This window comes from Sander lucioperca, chromosome 9 (genome assembly GCF_008315115.2).
Source record: "Sander lucioperca isolate FBNREF2018 chromosome 9, SLUC_FBN_1.2, whole genome shotgun sequence".
Lineage (NCBI taxonomy): Eukaryota > Metazoa > Chordata > Actinopteri > Perciformes > Percidae > Sander > Sander lucioperca.
In genome coordinates, this window is record NC_050181.1 from 28,970,893 (window position 1) to 28,987,423 (window position 16,531).

Sequence of the window (16,531 nt, forward strand, 5' to 3'; positions counted from 1 at the left end):
TGGTCCTTTTGAAGAGAGAAGATGGGCCTTGCGGGGTCTGGACAGCTGCCTTTTCCTGTTGCTGTCTTTCTCTGCCTACTTTATTTTATTTTTTTATTCCCCTCTGCCGCTTTCTGTCTTTCTCTCACTCTCTTTCATTCTCTCTCACTCTCTTTTATTCTCTCTCACTTTAATGTCCCTTTTCATTCCCTCTTCCTCCCTCCTACCATCCAGATTTCATCCCCAGGCGCTTGGCCATCTTTCGTACTGAAGGTCCAGTGCAACAAAAAGCTCCTGAAACTTGGTACCAGTCCAAACTTCTGTTTACACTCTTCACACTGATTGGATTAGGAGCTGTGCAGCCAGTAAATGGTGTAGTGGAGACGGCGAGTATATCCAGACAAGCATTCACTTTTCTCCCGTCCGCTTCCATTAGGCCTAGTTTTGTGGGTCTTGCTTGTTTTACCTTAACGAATTGGAGGCGTGAAGCTGTCTCAACACTTACCTGACGGCTGAACTTTGATCTGATGAGGTTTACTAAAATGCTGCTTCCAATGTTGGTGCATAGGCAGGGTACAAACGCTACAGAGCACACGATTGGTTACAGTCATGTAAGTTTACGTAAATATCACGGTGGTGGTTAATTGTGTTGATTTTAAAGCCGCTGGTGGATTGTTTTTCCTTCAGAAAGGTGTACGAATATTTCTCGCATTACATCAGCTCTCAACGTCTGGCTCTGTCAATTTGATGTGCTTACTACTGAATGATTTTTTTTTTTTGTTGTTGCATTTTACAGCATGTGTCTGTACTGGTATTGTGTGTGTGTGTGTGTATGAATTGGAAAACCAAAGGGTTATGTAGAATGTCTAAGCAGGGTGTGTATCCAGCTGCCAGGTGTCAGTTTGTGTTTTTCAGCACTTTTTTCAAGACAGGCTCAAATTTTGTTGTTACCCAAATGGTTTTGAATAGTGATAAAGAAAATGGTCGCAGCATTTATATATTGGGGAAACATTGTTGATGTGAAGGTACTTTCTCATTGCCTCTGAATGCGTCTCACTTTGTACCTTAATGGGCCTAGTTAGAGATTATATTCGACACTGGAAACCATCAATGTTTCCCCCCCCGGAATTGTACACATGAATATCAAATCCTGTATTTTAAGATCGTGTCAGTTTCTAGATATGCAATCAAGCCCCCCGCCCCTTATAGAAAGGCAGACTCTAATTCCAGGATTAAGTGTAGTTGTGAAAGAAGTGGGGGGAATCAGTATCTGCAGTCCAGGGACTATTTATAATCACGACTGTTTTTTTTTTTTGTGCTGAAACTTCTGATGATTCTGTTTAAGAGTCAGTCAACTTCTGTGTATAAATAACTGACTAAATACGATGAATGTATCCACCATATCTCTCTAATCTGTTCCCTGCTAAATCGAATTTCTCACTGTTATCTGCGCAGATGCACCCTGCTCTGCACTCAAGTGCACACATAGGAATCTGTACTGAATCACTCCACAGTTCGAGAAATTAAATTTCATATCTCGTTTATTACTTGAGGTCTTTTTTTTTTTTTTTTTTTTTTTTCAATAAGTGCAAATCCTTTTTTTCTCTGTGTCACAATACCATGAACTGATTTGCTGTATTTATTACTCTTATTTTCTGGGGGTTTATATTGATCAATTTTTTGGCTTTTGGCATGAAATAAATCACTACATTTCAAATCACATCGTGTGGCAATACATTCAATAAACGTGCAATATATTTCATTATCTTGCTGTCTTAAAGGCGCGGGGATCATTAAAATGAAATGTGTAGTTTCACACATTATTTAAGCTGCAACACATGTTAAATCCAACAGAGGGCGCTCTAAGACAGGGTTTGCACTGAGAATGCTTCACCTGAGTCTGTTCTGCTCTGTCACACTGTGTTAGGAGAGTGAGAGGATGCTCCAGGCCCACAGTACACACATATATACATCAAAGTACTGACTTGGCCAATGTTTGTGCAGGACTTGCTTTTATTTATTGGCAAGACTATAAGACAGTCAAGCAGAATTAAAGATGATCTTAGTTATTTTAGGGACCAGACTTGTCTCTACCCCTCAGTGTCTCCTTAAAAAGGTCAGGGGCAGAATTCACATTTTATGCTTAAGAAATTGCATAATCAGGGTTTTCCCCCTACCATTATAAGGCTTAGATCTCAGGTTTTATCACGATACAATATCATATTGATTCTTTGGACAACGATACAATATTTACTGATCGATTCGATTCAGGGGTCTGTGATCGATATGAGACACACACAGGTTACATTTATATCAACTCAAAACGGCAACTCAAATGTGATCTGACAGTTTATTACTGAGCTCTTCCAGGCATTTAAGTTAACCCTCTGCACCCTCAGGCATTTTTGACAACTCACGGTCCGTCTGGTTTTATTTTCTAAAAAAGCTTGTAAAACATCAACCCTGTAAAATGATTAAAATATGAATCGGAGATGCCGTTTTTCGCTGTTTTTCGTCGTATACGACAAGCTCGGGCGGATAGTTAAAAACGAACTTGTTATCTAAAATAAACACAGATGATGTGTATGGATGTTTTCACTTTGCATCGAAAATATTGGATCGTGGATCTTGGAATCGATATATCGATCCAGATCAATGTATCCTTACAGTCTTACTTAAGACTTGGTGACTTGGACTCGAGTCGAATCGATTCACCGTTTTGATGACTTGCAACTTGACTTGACAAAAAATAAATGACTAGGACTTGGAAGTTAATGACTCAAGACTTGGCTTGAGGCATAATGACTCAAATGACTTGTGTGTATTCCTAAGTTTGAATGTTAGCTGTTAAATATAAAATAATATCATTAAATCTTGGTATTTGTTTGTATTCTATAATGTACGCTAGGCAGCAGCAGCAGCGCAAACTGTGAATCATGAATGGACGACTCCAAAAGCAAGATGGGCTACTAATACCTTGTCTTTTCTCTTCATGAAGACCGGATACTACAGGTAAGAGTCCTTTGTCTTGGGTGTAAAAAAAGTGACTTGATTTGGGAATTGACTTGCCTTAACTTAGGACTCGACTTGACATAACGTATGACTTGACTTGACATGAGTTGCGCCAAAAAAAAATTACTCGAGACTTGCTTGATACTTGGACCAAATTACTTGAGACTTTCTTGGGACTTGAGTAAAGATGGCTTGGCCCCAACACCTAAGCTGTTTTTGGAGACCACCAAAGCCGAACTTTTCTCAGATCGAATGATTGTAGTTGTTCCCCGGCGGACTTCTTCAACAAGTTTTATCTTTAAGCTTTTTGAGTGTTATTCATTCATTATTCATTATCTGCTTTAAGTTTTCCAACGTTTTAGACACGTATGGTAATAATAATGGTCTAAAATGATGTGAAATTGCCTTTTTTATATTGAAAAACATACTACTTTCTTAAGAAGAAGGACCCCCCCAAAAAAAAAAAAAAAACAGTTACAAAAACAGTACCTTGCAGGACATTGTACATCATTACAATGTAATTGTAGTTGCTGCCATGTCTGCAAATTGACCCGTTTTCAATTTTTGTTTTATATCAGAAAATATGGGACGTAGAAATAAGCACTGAAAATGTGTAGAAGAAAAGTTTTACAATTTAAAACGTTGGAAAAAGCAAAAACAAACGGTGAAAAAAGACGTCAAAAACGTTGAAAAAATGTTTTCCAAGGTTGACGGGAAGACAACACAAGGGTTAAAGCAGCTGCAGTCTTTCTTATGATTTACATTGCTTCTTTATATTCCATAAAATGGAGGCATGTTGTTTCTGCTTTTGCAACAAGATAAGATAGACTTGATTGATCCCACACTGGGAAAATCCCCTCGTCACAGCACCTCAAATGCGACACAACACGAGAAAAATACACATTTAATATAAATAGAATAGAAAAATACACAAAAAGTATATAAAGAGGAAAAATAAGAGTAATAATGGTAATATGTACACTATAAACACTTCTTTTATATACAGGTGGGTAAGAATATATATAGATGCATAGATGAATATAATACAGATAACTAGGAAATGGCATATTGCACAGGTCGCAGTAGGAGGTGACAGAGTAATACAGAAATAAATATACATAGTGCAGATCATTGTTCAGTGTTTGCTCATGTTGCAACAGCTAGCAGTGCTACATTGTGATATTGCATTAAAGAGTCTGACATAATGATTCAAGATGAAATTCCAATGCTCGTTATTTGGAGGGTTAAAATACTGATAATCGTGAATTAATTTCCTCTGTTGTCCATGCAAACAGGGTGTCATTTTAAAGGGAGGCGGGCCAAAGTATCCTTCTGAACGTTCTTTGAAGAACCGTGAAGAAATCTCCACATTGAAACAATTAAAGTGCCCAATAAGGTTCCTTGACAAATCTTGGCCATAAACTGGTAATCAAACGCTGAAGCTGTGCATATGCCGAGGACATAATGTAATATCTGGAAGTGTCCCCAGGCAGGACCTGACATTTCGAAATATTTAGTCATTGTCTGTCATTAGTTATGTGATGATGGCGCAGCTGTTTTCGGTACAAACACACACCATATCATTTTTTTAATTTTTTTATTAATACCCCCAAACCACATGCACGCACTGACAGCAGCAATCTGTTCATGTCTATTAAGCAGATTATGAAGCGAGGAATTCGCTGGATTGTGTAAATTACAGATGTGACTGGCCACACTGTGACCTCATGAAAGAGCGAGACGATTTAATATGTACCATTTCACTGGAGTACAGCCTCCTGTCAGCCGAGGTTTCAGCTTGAAACTGGCTGTATTTTTCTTGTTTCAGACTACTGACGCCCATAGGTAGGAATGTGTTTGTGTTCTGATGGACAGACTTCTTTTTATCCACTCAGAAACAAACAGAAATACTGTATCTCAACAAATATTTGATGAATTGCCATCAAAATCTGGTGCAGACATTCATATCTTCCTCAGGATGAACTGTATTAACTTTGATGATCCCTTCATAGTGAGTTTCAGCTCACTGTTTAGCTGTCTGCCCTGCAAATTCAATGTTTTGGTTCACTCTCACTGATGTTATAGGGTCGTTTTTGGCTGCAGCTGTTTTCAGCGAAAAAGCTCTAAAAACCCACCTGCTCAGCACCAAACAGCAGAGAGTCAGTTAGCAATTAGCTGGTGAACATAATGGAGCATTTAGCTGCTATAAAGCCAAATATTTCCCTCTGTATTGGGTTGAGACCAAAAACTGAGCTAAAAGAGAGTGAAAATTGGCCAAAACACGACTCCAAATAAAAGACAATGGTGCTCTGTAATTTTATGTGGAAATTAGTAACTTAATTAAATTAGTATCTAAAACAATTGCCAAATCCCCTTTCCGGTGTTGATATGTTGTGTTCACAACTTCTTTACGCTGACCAAGTGGCCAAAAAAAACAAGTTTTGCAGGTTTAACTTTGGTTGAAATCTGATTTATGAGCAATTACCTGCCTAAGTAGCCTCACAGCTCAGCTAGCATGTGCTGTACACTCTTAATCTAGTTTTCGGATTCAAATTGGCCTTTGGTGTATTTAAAGATCCCATACTGAGAAAAGTGAGATTTTTGTTATTATTAAGCAGGTGCGATATAAATACGGTGAAAGTATCAAAACGCTCAACCCACAGATACAGTAAATGCACACGGCCCGTATTCAGAAACTGTGCCTTTAGACGAGCCGTCAGGACTTCTGTACGGTTGTGATGTCACAACGATATACAGAAACATCATGCTGTGGTATGATGAGACTAAAGGGAAAGCTTAGACAACATCAGGTCATTCATAGGTCCCAGGTCAGGGGATGAGAATATTCAGCCAGTCTCTAACAACCTAACCTGTTTATGTATAACTGTTTGTCTCTCTACAGATACAAAGAGTGTAGACAGCTGTATGATAATGGAATGGTTTGTCTCAGGACTGTCTCCTTTTGGAGGTTGGAGGGCCAGCCACACTTTAGCATACTTCCCAGAGAGAGAGAGATAGGCTCCACAAGGCTTTAGCATCTGTGTTTACGGCGCCTGCAATATCTTTGTTTACCTTGAAGGTTCAGCTAAACGTAACGCCTCCAGCGTGAGTTTAAATGCACCTTCAGGAAGACAGGAACTTCAGAGAGTTGGGACGGCACTGCACAATAACACATCGTGGTTAAACTGAACTGCCTGCTTAATTCTCTCCTCAGTTGAGGGTTCATTAAATGCTTCTGTGTAAGTCATCAAGGTCTCCCAAACCTTCTTCACATATGTGAAATTTGTTGTGCTGCTCCTGAGTTTTTCCTTAACAATAGGAAAAACTTGTTTTAAGTGCCGTTACAGTCATTCCCTGGCCGCAATGAATACAGGTACATTCAGACAGACAGTATGAGAAATGGTGTAGTTCTTTAACTTTAAAGCATGTAAACATGTTCAAGTAGACACCCAAAATAAAAGTATGTACCTAAAAATGAGCATGATGTTGGACCTTTAATGTTACATTACATTAAACTCAATACAAAATATTTTTTTCATTTTCTTTTTTAATAAAACATCCCATCTTCTTGTAGACATTTACATAATATATCAAAATGACCTCCATAAAATGTATTTTTACTGGTCCCCATCCTACCTGCATGTTAACTGTGTCCACATCGGTGCCGGTAATAATGCGACCAAATCTCCCTGGTAAGTAGGCCGCTGTAACCTCAGCCCTCAGGCAACCTGGACAGTTTGTGGCTGTACAGTCGTGTGTGTTGGTGTGAACGAGGCCAGGCGCCATGCTGTTGCTGCATAGCACCGGGGCTGTCTGTCAGTGAGAAACTGGGGCTGAACGGGGACACGGTTCACCTGACACACACAACAGTAACAGTAGTGGGCCATTGTAAGCTTACCCTGTCATCCTAGTTACATCCTGCATAAGTGAGGAGCTTCATGATGGTCTGTGTGTGTGTGTGTGTGTGTGTGTGTGTGTGTGTGTGTGTGTGTGTGTGTGTGTGTGTGTGTGTGTGTGTGTGTGTTAGTGTTTGCCCTAAACGCGTCTTCAGAGCCAGGGAAAAAAATGTTCAGTGGAGCTATCATAAATCTATAACCTCGACCTAGAAGCGTTTAGGCAGGAAAGCTGAATGTTGCAACCTCCTTAACGCCTCACTTACCTGATGGAGTTCACACACAATCTGTTTGTGTGTGTGTGTGTGTGTGTGTGTGTGTGTGTGTGAGAGTGTGTGTGTGTGTGTGTGTGTGTGTGTACCCACAGTGGTATAATCCCTGTTAGTTGTGTGTTTGTGTACCCACAGTGGTATTATCCCTATTAGTTTCTGGTGACTAGTCAGTGCAGCACATCCAATCAATCTTCCATCTCTGTCCCCGTTTCTTCCTGCCCAGGACACTAATCACACACACACAACACACACAAACACACACTATTGTTTTATATTTACACCTTCTCTGCCCCCCCTCACCGCCCAACACATTCTCACGAACGGGTTCGTATGATATAGTAAGAAAACTTATGCACAACAGTTCGTATGATATCCTATGAAATTACGACCGCAGGCTGGTTACATGACCACAGGTCACATAACAGTTAAGTTTAGCGGCCATTACAGTTAAATTTAGCCGAATAAAGGTTACTGGGAGCCAGGTAAAGGGGCCGTTACAGTTGAGTTTAGCCCACAAAACGTGACTGTGAACCGGACACAGGGCACCACGAGATAAGGTCCTTTCGGGGGCCGATGCAGTTGAGTTTAGTCGATAAAAGATGAGTGCCATGCGGCGACGACAGTTACGTTTAGACACCAAAATAACTAGTTGATGATTAGAAAAAAAGATTGCGGTTTGGATTAAAACACCGACTCCCTTAAGTAGTACTCCCGGGACACGAACACGCGTTTCCTGGGTGAAAGTCTTGTTTTTTTCCCCAGGGACACGAACTGCGCCCCCCCACTTGAAGACATTGTGTTTTATGACTCACCCATCCACCCCGACCTCCTCCCCACGTGGACCACAGTGGTCTTATACAGCGGCAGTCACTGTGGTGCATACAGTAATAAATACGTGGAATACATACGGATTACAGTGCATTACTTTTCGTAGCTACAGCACAAGCCTGCACCATCACAGCCTCTGTGTGTTGTAAACTTGTTCCCGTGCCAGTGTGCATTAATCTCCATTACTGAATCACGTGTATTAAGAGTTTGGAGGAGAAAGAAAGAGAAGGACGACCAGGAGAGAGCTCTGCATCTATATCTCTGCTCTGGTTTTTCATGCCGACCACACGTTGCAGGTGTCTCCCCACCTTATCCCCTTGTAAAGCTTCAGCTGGCCCTTTTCCGGCTGCGCTGCAAAACAACACGTCCTTATAATGGCTGATTGGAAATCTCACATCATTAGGCTGATAGTTCTTTGTTCTGCTTGACTGATGCACATCGGAGCCATTGTAAAATTCATCATTAACACACTCTTTTGACCATGTAACTGCGTGTGTAGCTACTGTTCTACAGACACAATGTATTCTCCGGAAGTTGCCTCCTGATCCTGTCGTCTGCTACAGTGCTGAGCTGCTGCAGTCGTGCAGCGTTTTCTGTTGTAGTTGATAGAATAATCCGAATCACGTCATCCAGACTTGATAAAAAAAAAAAGAGTCAGCAAAGCATAGCCAGACAGATTATTTTAAGAGGATGGAAGAATGAATGGGGTTCCGTCAATCTAGGAGTGGGCTTGTGAGATGGCTAGGGTGGCGGCGTTTGAACAGATGTCATATAAACGGTTTGCCAGATTGGATGTCTATACTAGAAAATGGGTAAAGTACTGTACCTGAACTTTCTGGAGGGCTCCTAAGAAGCTTTGTGCTGGGGAGAGATGTGTATGATGGGCTTATGGTGTTGTCATTTATACTAGTGCTGTCAGTTAAACGCGTTATTAACGGCGTTAACGCAAACCCATTTTAACGGCGTCAACTTTTTTATCGCGGGATTAACGTTCTTTTTGGCCTAGCAAACTTTGTCGTTTTTTTCACGTTGTTGCAACAACTAGTAACGTTAGAAAAACTACAACACCACACCGGATCTAGCTAGACCGGAAACAAAACAACAGGCACGCTGCACACACTTGTTTGGGCTTGCGAGCTGGCCAAAGAGTAGTAGGCTAACGTTACGTTTTGAGTGGATGGTGAGCGCGAGACGCCGAAATGGATGCCAGTAAGATTCTGAATGGAAAGTTTACTTTTAAAAAGTTGCCAAATGGTTCCATTGACAAGACCAAAGTGATCTGTGTGTTTTGTCGTTGTGAAGTGAGCAATCATCGTAGCACGTCCAGTCTGAAATACCTTGATGTGAATTCTCCGCCCCCTCGTCAAAGCCGTTACATTGTGTGAGAGATTATTTGCTCCAAGTGTGAATGACTGCTCCAAGTGTGAATGTTAGTGTGAAATTGAACACTACAGTATATGCCAATGTTGTTTTTAATAAAAAAAACATTTGCACAAAGCAAGCCGATCCACTTTTCCATGTTGATAAGAGCATTAAAATGAGAAAAAAATAATGGGACTAAAAGAAATCAAGGGACATTTAGAATAGATAAAAATGTGCGATTAATTGCGAGTTAACTATGACATTAATGCGATTAATCGCGATTAAATATTTTAATCGTTTGACAGCACTAATTTATACATATGTTTATTTGGTTTATGGTCTATTTTGTAACTATTTTGTTAAATGGTCTTGAATATTGTAATAACTGTGTCATCTTTTCTTAATTTTGTTTGGTTGGGTGGTGATGACGAGGGGGGGATATGTTCATCAGTGGTGTAGTCTAATGTATTGTAGTGGGTATACTGTACCACATATATATATATATATATATATATATATATATATATATATATATATATATATATATATATATATACATATATAGGGTTATTTTGAGCGTCAAAAGACTTCCATTTCCTGCATTCTGACACACATTTATGCACCAATTTATGGCGGGAATACTTTTATTCAGCCTATGAGAAGGAAAACACAGATGACATTCAAAATATATCAAATATACTGTATAATGGATTATAAAGCAGTAAGGGGGCTTTCACATCAGGGACCTGAGTCTCTCTGCATGTTCTGCAGTGTTAGTTTAGTTTGCTGTCACATTACTCGACCCCGTATTTGTGAAGACAAATATCTGAAGTAAAAGTTCTGTCACAAAACTATGTTGTTGCGTATCATTGCATATTTTTAAGTGGGTATATGGAAATCCTGGAGATTTCTTTGTGGGTATACTGCGTATACCTGCATATCACGTAGACTACACCACTGGTGTTCATGTTGTATGTTTTGTGTTTTGTTAAAAAAAATTAAAAAAAGTTATTAATCACAAAAAAAAAAAAAAATCAGCAAAGCCACATCCAGCAACATGATAGCATTGGGTGTGTGTTTTATGTGGGATTCTTGGGCGGCGTGTTGGAGTCTGTGGAGCTAGGATCTTGGCAAATAGCAATTTGCAAACATGTTCGTTTCTAACTATTATTCATCATCACACATTAAGACAGAGCCAGAGCCTTCAGCTACCAGGCTCCTCTCCTGTGGAACCAGCTCCCAGTCTGGGTTCGGGGGGCAGACACCGTCACCACATTTAAGAATAAACTGAAAACCCTCCTCTTTGATAAAGCTTATAGTTAGGGAGTGAGGAGATCCAGAAATGCTTGTTACTAACCTGGCTCTGGGGAGTTTACTCCCCGGAGTCCTTATGTTTCTTTTTCCCAGCATATTTCCTTGGATTAGGATGGCACCAAGATCTTGGTTGCAGCTGTCGCCGTGGTCCTGCTGCACTCCCTGCTACACCCTGCTACGCTCTGCGATGCCCTGCTGCATCCTGCTGAACCTGCTACATCCTGCTGAACCTGCTACATCCTGCTGAACCTGCTACATCCAGCCACGCCCTGCTGTGCCACGCTACATCCTGTAACGCCCTGCAGTGCCCTGCTATGACATGAACTACTACGACTACCATTTTCTAGTCACTGTTCCATTATCTTTATTGTGACTATAATTGCCACTGTTCATCACACCCCCAACCAGCACCGTCAGACACCGCCTACCAAGAGTCTGGGTCTGCCGAGGTTTCTCCCTAAAAGGGAGTTTTTCCTCGCCACTGTCGCACTATGCTTGCTCTTGGGGGAATTTCTAGAATTGTTGGGACTTTATAAATTATAGAGTGTGGTCTAGACCTACTCTATCTGTAAAGTGTCTCGAGATAACGCTTGTTATGATTTGATACAATAAATAAAATTGAATTGAAGTAAGACTGTGAATATTCCGGTCACTGACAGAATGGACAAAAGGGACAGCTGAAAGGCAGATGAAACAACATTTGGACAGGAATCATGGCTACAGCTCCAAGTTCTATCAAAGGTCGGCTCTGCTTTAAATCCTATTGGACACCTGCAGGGGCCTCTGCCAATGTTGTGACACATCGGCGCTGCAGCTCTGATTTAGTGCTGTGAAATATCAGTGGGTCACATTTTCATCTATTGTGTGTTAAGCTTAAACTAATCTCCTTCATTGTGCGAGGTATGAATGCCTTACACAAATGAGGCCCTATATGTTTGGCTCTAACCAGGAGCAGGGATGCCAAAATGATTGTTGCGCTCATTGATTTTTGACACTGTAGTCGATACTGTTGACTTTGTGGCCTGGCCAGAAAAAGCCTCCCAAGTTTTCTCATCTCGAGACTCAGGAGAGAAGAAGAAAACACAGAGAGAGTCTTTGGCTGAGTACGTTCTTCCCACGCTGAGTGTTTCTCCTGCTGTTCTTGACATAAGCACTTTTTTTCTGTTGGGGTTGCCATTAGTTTGGGCCTGTCATCAAGTTTGCTGTGATTGGAAGATCTGCTGCATCTGTGCATGTGTGTGTGTGTGTGTGTGTGTGTGTTTGGATGTAGTTCAAATGAGTGTTTACAGCATTAATCTTCGTCACATCTTTCATTATATTGTCCCTCTCTTCTCTGTTGTCCCTGCGTTTCTCTCTATCTCTATCTCTGTGTGTGTGTGTGTGTGTGTGTGTGTGTGTGTGTGTGTGTGTGTGTGTGTGTGTGTGTGTGCACACTCGATGACGTCATTGTTGATTGTAATGCTGGCAGTCATGTCTGTCATTGGACACAATTACTTTTATTGATCAACATCTCTACCTTCTCTCATCTCCTTCGCTCTCCTCCTTTCAACTTTGCAGACTTTGCTGTTGGCATCAGATGCAGAGTGTGTGTGTGTGTGTGTGTGTGTGTGTGTGTGTGTGTGTGTGTGTGTGTGTGTGTGTGCGCACACATAGAGAGAAAGAAAGTAGATAAAGACAGAGCATCACCAGTTGAAAAATGCTGCATGAAGCTGCATGAATTTATACATCTTTTTTTCTACATGATACTCTAAAGGCAGGGTTGGTAGTGTTGAGAAGCTAGCGAGATTTGAAAGTAGCATCTCCTCGGGGCTCCGTCTAACCTCCAGTGTTTAAAAGGGCATATGCACTATACAGTATGGCTCTCTCCTTTTACTTGCACTGGCATGACTAACAAATATGCTTGCTAACAGATGGCACTTACTAATTTGCCACACACAAAAGCATGAATGTCTATTATTTTCATACACTATCAATATTACAAGGCCATGCATAGTCAGACAATATAATGTTAATATGGCAACAGGACAGTCTAAATGCTGTTAATCAAGTATGAAAATTGAATTGAAATCATAAACAAATACAGGCTACATATTTTTTTGCTGCAGAACTGCTAACACTATTGTAAAGTACCCATCATGTGGGTATAGAATACATATTTTAGTACATGTAGATTTACAAAAATAACACAAACAACAGTAAACAGTTATAAATAACAAGTTTTGTATTGCAGAGCAGCTTTATACATGAATTGGGGCGTGGCGATACCACCTAATTTGGCTTCAATTCTGTCACGTCTATCACCCATTTCTAAAGTCATATTCATGTTCCCTTTAGTTATTTTTGCCTCTTCCTGTTTTTATATTTGAAATTTGTCTTGTTTCAGGTTGCTTCTCGTTCTGGGCCATGTTCACCCCTGACAAAACGTAACAAACAGTTTCACATTTCAACTGAAATGGATGAGTTGAACACCCCGTATGCCTTTTTTTATTCTCACAAGATTACAGACACGCCGCTGCTGATTGGGTATCACCTGTCACACAGCCAATAAACCAGAGACACACCCACCAAACCAGAGACAACCTCAAAGCCTGTTGCACACCGTTCCGAGGTAACATGTCTTTCAACCAGGAAAACCGTAGCAAAACGAGACTAAGGGCTCCTGCACACTGGCTGCGTGGCGTGACCGTGTCAGCTGCGTGGCGTGTCCGTTTTTATTTCGGCTCCCAGAGCTTGCACACTGCCTGCGTGACACGCACGTCTCAGGCGCGGTTTGAAAGTCTCTAGGTTTTGACATAAATGCAGATATAAATGTAATTTAAAAAAATAATAATAAATAATTATCGATTTTTAAATATTGCACCTGTCAATATAGAACGAACTATTCTGTAGCCTATTTTGCCGTCAATACTGCCGACATCGTCTTTGCTGTAATCAAATCAGTAGATATTTATGTTTAACATGGTATTTCATTTTATCAATGGGAAACACACACGTGTACAGACAAGGCTAGCAGCAGCAGCGCCGCGTCAGACACGTTTCTGGTGTGCAAAGACATAGAAAACGCCACGCAGCCGCCACGCAGCTGACACGCAACAGAAGCGCCACGCTCACGCCACGCAGCCAGTGTGCAGGAGGCCTATGAGCGAGATTAAACGTGCCCCTAGTCTTTGTCTGCTTTCCCGCCTGTGTGATCACCTGCCCCGCCCTAAAGGGTTTCACCTGTGTCTAATTGTCTCCCCGCCTCCCTTAGTATATGCACACCCCCTCTCACTAACGTTTGTTGCCAGATCGTTATACCCCAGTGACAGCGTTCTAGCATTCCTTCCTCATGTTTCTTGTAAGTTAAGACCCTTAAGGCCTGTTTTTTTTTTTCACTCTGCCCTTGTCAAGTGATTTTGGATAGCTCAGCTCAGTCCTTTTGAACCCTGCCTGTTCTTTGGATGTGCCTTTAGGACACTGTTGCTTACATTGTACTTTTTTAACTAAGTCGCCTGTTGAGTCGTGCATTTGTGCCCGTCCTGTGACAGACCTGACAAATACCAATGCCAGGATCATCAATGTCATTATCAACACTTTTTAATAATAAAACGGCCAATGTAATACGTAGGGGAGAGAAAAGTGTCATGACATGTCGTGTCAGTGCATTATTAATATGCAAATCATTTGCAAAAAAGTAAGCCTTTTGTACTTTTCTCTGTTAATAACTAATCCTTCTATGGTGCTCCTGAGAGCAACAGCTTACTCGGTTTGAAAATGCAGACGTTCAATACGGCTGCCAAAGGGAACATTACACACCTGGAAGCCTTCTTTGGGCCTCTGAAATGACCATAGCTTCTCTTTAAGAAGTTTATGCAAATTATGTACTTGGTACTGTTTCAGTCAGTATTTTATGGTGTGGTCTCACCTGACCACAGACCACCTGCACCCACCTTCCATCCTTCCAACCCCTTTCTCTCTCCCTCATCCCCAGCTCCCTCATTAGCCCTTCATCAGTGCTGAATTATCCCGCCGTTTTATTATTCTCCAGGGCGGCCGGTGCTGACGCAGCGCTGAGAAGTTTTCTTGTACCGTCTGCTTCCCCCCACCCCCCCACCCCCTCTTCCGCAGCCCAGGAGGAAAGGAAACGAGGGTGAGAGGAAAACGGGAACAGGGAGGGAGGCTACCATCCCAGAGGAGCCTCGGAGAAAAAGCAAAGGGAAGCCCAACAAAGGCACATGTGATGGAGAGGCGAATGGGACGCATTCAACTTCCAACAAGAAAAAAGATTAGACAGAAGGGGACAGATGGATAAAGAAGCCGGCAGAAGAACAAATGGATCCACCAGAGAATTTTGGCCTAAGCTCTGGCACACATTTGCGATCTAAAATAACTCAATCTTCCTTCGCTCGCTAATCTCTTAACTCTCTTTTTTTTTTCTTCTTCTTCTTCTTCTTCTCCATCTCGTTCTCCGTCTCCTCGAAACATACAGTTCAAAGACCTCCCTGCTCCTCCCATCCTATTCCCACATTAATTAAATCTGTGTGTAATTACTATCGTCGAGAACAGAATCTGAGGCAAGCAAGGAAAATTGGTCACGGTCTCGGTATCTTTGAAGTGAAATTACTTGAGCAAAGTTTACTGCCAGAATATAAAAGACACGAAACTGGAACGGCACGCAGGGAAAAGGTGGGAGGCTTGAAATCCCAAAGATTCCAGATTTGAGCTGAGCTCATACCTGTTGTTGGCTCAACCTGATCTCTGAACTTACTTGGAAGACACAGCAAGGTAAAACAAATGAAGACTGGCAGGGCTGAGAAAAGAGGCTTCCCCCACAGAGATCCATAAAGATTGTGTGACGATCCTATATTTCTGTTGCAGAATATTCAAGCTGCCTGTCCTCATTTCATGACCTTACTGCAAGTGTTTCCCCTTTAGCATCTTGTATAGCTTATTCATGAAAACAGCCTGTAATTATTCATCAGCTGCTTCAGCGACTGGAAGGCATCGATGTGAAGCCATGACTCTGCTGCTGTGTGGTGAGTTTAAACCATGTAGATTGTAGAGTTATTATAACATTTTAACGCATTCTCATTAATGGGTTCGTATGACATCGTACAAAAAGTTATGCACAAAAACTCGTATGACATCCTACGAAAATGATGGGTCACGTGATGACTGGTCGCCATTGGTACATTGACTCAACTACCATACTCACTTTTTACTCCACTACATTCTTCTGACAGCTTTAGTTACAAGTTACTTTACAAATTGAGATTTTTGCACACAAAAAAACCATCTAGTTTCTAAAAATATGTTCATTATAAATTAACCCAACAATATACAGGCCTACAAGTCCAGCTGAAATGAGTAGCCGATTAAACACTTAGTTGATTGACAGAACAGTTTGGATCGTTTCCAGTTTCTGAAATGTGAGGATTTTTCTGCATTGAGTACTTTTACTTTTAATACTTTAAGTACATTTTCCTGATGATACATACTTTTACTTAACTAACATTTTCAATGCAGGACTCTCTTGTAACAGAGTATATTTACAGTGTGGTATTAGTACTTTTACTTCAGTATAGGATCTGACTACTTCTTCCACCACTGCTGGTCACATGACAGTTAAGTTTGGCGGTCTTTATAGTTAGACAAAAGGTGACTGGGAGCCGGGTACAGAGCACAGTCAGTTGCCAGTCGTTTTCAGAGGCCGTTACAGTTGAGTTTAGCTGACAAAAAGTGACTGTGAGCTGGACACAGGGCACCGAGAGGTGACGGCCTTTCAGCAGCCGTTACAGTTAAGTTTAGCCGTCAAAAAGTGTCCGTAATGCGCCGACGACAGTTAAGTGTAGGCACCAAAGCGACAAAGTTATGGTCAGAAAAAGACCATGG

At 41.3% G+C, this 16,531-nt stretch overlaps 1 long non-coding RNA gene across 1 annotated transcript in view; it reads right to left on the reverse strand.

Moving 5' to 3' along the window:
- Nucleotides 1-9,348: 9,348 nt before the first annotated feature.
- Nucleotides 9,349-16,531, reverse strand: part of LOC118495926 — a 13,197-nt gene continuing 6,014 nt past the window's right edge. Inside the window, exons 2-3 of the long non-coding RNA XR_004898382.1 lie at nucleotides 11,218-11,222; nucleotides 9,349-9,653 (exon numbers count right to left, since the gene is read on the reverse strand). This is a non-coding gene — a long non-coding RNA (uncharacterized LOC118495926). The remainder of the gene's footprint in view (nucleotides 9,654-11,217; nucleotides 11,223-16,531) is intronic.